The 2,791-nt window shown below is 43.4% G+C and overlaps 1 pseudogene; it reads left to right on the top strand.

The window, feature by feature from the left end:
• The first annotated feature begins 336 nt into the window (after positions 1–336).
• LOC115206846 (NACHT, LRR and PYD domains-containing protein 12-like) lies at positions 337–2,138 on the top strand (annotated as a pseudogene).
• The last annotated feature ends 653 nt before the right edge of the window (positions 2,139–2,791 follow it).

Here is a 2,791-nt window from a genome sequence, read left to right on the forward strand (position 1 = left end):
GTGCACAGAAATCTTCAAACAAGAGGTTGGGCTCTACAGCAAGACAGTCTACTGCTTTTTGCATTTGACCATCCAGGAGTACTTTGCCGCACTGTATTTGCTCTACTGCTACACAACTGATGACATGGAGGTGCTGAAGACTTTCCTCAATGAGACGTTGGATGAGGAAGACTCTCTGTTGAGCAAACACGTTGGATACCATTTAGATGCTTCACAGAGAGATGGGCCTGGAGAAAGTCTGGAGTCTGACCAATTGGAAGACTGTGAAGAAATCTCCACTCTGGAGGAAGAGCCTGAGGAACATTGTCTTTTGGATGATGAGGCTGTAGAAGGGTCTGACTGAGTCTTCAGAGCTGGTTCTACATGAAAAACCAGCCTTTCATGTGTTACTGAAGAGCGCAGTGCTCAATGCCTTGGAGCGTGAAAATGGACCTCTGGACATTATGCTCCGCTTCCTTCTTGGCCTCTCACTGGACTCCAATCAGATACTCCTACAAGACCTACTGCCAGAGATGGAGAGCTGTGCAGAGAGTGTTGAGGAAACAAAGAAATACATAAAGGAGATGCTGAGGTATTACAAATCCCCTGAGAGATGCATCAACCTTTTATTCTGCTTGGCTGAAATCAATGACAATACCCTTATTGAAGAGGTTCAAGCATACTTGAGGCCAGGAAATCATGGAGGAAAAAAGCTCTCACCTGAATAATGCACAGCTCTGGTTTATGTACTAATGTCAGCTGGGATTCTGCATGAGTTTGACCCAAAGAAGTACAACACTTCTGAGGAGGGCCAATGGAGGATGATTCCAGTTGTGAAGTGCTGCATAAATGCCCAGTGAGTGTTAAGTAACTTTCACACATACCTGTACATTTGTACAGGAAGTAAGTTTGAATGTATTCTCACTCTGTATTTACCCTGCCATTATAGACTTTCTAACTGGAACATCACAGAGAAATTGTGTGGAGTAGTGGCTCCAGTATGGATCTAATCTGTGCCGGGTTGAGTAGAAAACTCTGTAAACTGAAGATATTGAGGTGAGCAATTTTGTTTGTTACACTTTTTGGTGTAATTATATGTAGTCTATTACTCATAATCTGACCATGATTTTTTTGTCTCCATTTCCAAAGGCTAAATCGATGCAATCTAACAGCGGAATGCTGTTCAGCTTTGGAGTCTGCTCTTAGCTCAGACTCGTCACACCTGAGAGACCTGGACCTGAGTGACAATGATCTCCAGGATTCTGGTGTGAAACTGCTCTCTGCTGGACTGCAGAAATTGGAAACATTGTGGTATGCCCTTTTGTTTTCAAAATCAGAAGAAAATTTAAATGAAAATAGATAAATAGTTTTGAAAATCAGTGGAATCATCACAGTTATATTAAAGGATACCAGTCCAATTTTACTACACAGAAAGCAATCTCACAAATGGTTTGGTATTTAAACATTTGACCATTTCAAGATTTCTCTGACCTCTTCTTGCAGGTTGTCATCCTGTGGCGTGACAAAGGAAGGTTGTACCTCTTTGGCTTCAGCTCTACGTTCAAATCTCTCAAACCTGAGAGAGCTGGACCTCAGTGAAAATGACCTGTAGGATTCAGGCGTGAAGCTGTTGTCTGCTGTACTGGGGAATCCACATTGTAAACTGGAGACACTGAGGTAGTTACACTGAGGTAGTTAACTTATCACCCAATAAGAGATTATGAAATTACCATACACAGCACATTTCATTAGGTTATATTTAGAAATAGAAATAAATGATCCATTCACATATGTCAAATAAGCAGGTAGATGTCTGCTTTTGAAATGGCGATGTATTCTCTTTGGAGGCTGTATTGTCTCAGAGGAAGGATGTGCTTCTCTGACCCCAGCTCTGAGGTCAAACTCCTCAAACCTGAGGGAGCTGGATCTGAGCTATAATCACCCAGGAGACACAGGAGTGAGACTGCTCTCTGCAGTACGGGAGGATCCACATTTCATACTAAAGTAAATCAAGTAACTTGAAAGTGCTCCTTAGTCCAAGGCTAGGCATAATCTGTGTGTGCAGGTTTCACTGAGTTACAGGCAGTCTCGTGTTGGTCACTAAATCACTGTTCCTCGGCTTCCCTAACAGTGTGGAAACAATGAAGAGTGCTACTTAAAATCAGGCCTGAAGAAGTGTACGTTTGACATTGTTAACTTATCCTCTTGTCTCCTATATGCATAAATGAATCTTGGCACGTCTACCCTCCTTCGTAACCTCAGTTCTTTCCTGCAGATGCCTGTGCACTCACACTGGACCCTAACACAATACAAAGAAAGCTGTCTCTGTCCAACAGCGGAAGAGCTGTGATATGTGAGGCTGATGATCATCCGTACTGTCCTCACATCGAGAGATTTGATGACTGTCCTCAGGTGCTGTGTAGAGAGGGTCTGACTGGGCGCTGTTACTGGGAGGCTGAGTGGAGTGCGAGAGTGGTTAGTGTAAGTGTGGCATATAAAAACATGAGCAGGGTTGGAAAAGGACATGACTGTTTGCTCGGTTACAATGACAAATCCTGGAGCCTGAGACTCCTCAAACGCAGACTATATAATGAACAAGGTCATACCTGTCCCCTCTTCCTGTGCTGACAGAGTTGGGGTGTATCTGAACTCCTCACAAGGCACTCTATCCTTCTACCTAGTCTCCTCTGACACACATTCCACTCCACCTTCACTGAACCCCTCTATCCAGCATTGTCATTCAATGACTATTCATCAGTGTCCATGTGCTAGGTCTACAATGAGGAGTAAAGGAGGGTGATGTTGAATGTTT

The sequence above is a fragment of the Salmo trutta genome, chromosome 13 (assembly GCF_901001165.1).
Source record: "Salmo trutta chromosome 13, fSalTru1.1, whole genome shotgun sequence".
NCBI lineage: Eukaryota > Metazoa > Chordata > Actinopteri > Salmoniformes > Salmonidae > Salmo > Salmo trutta.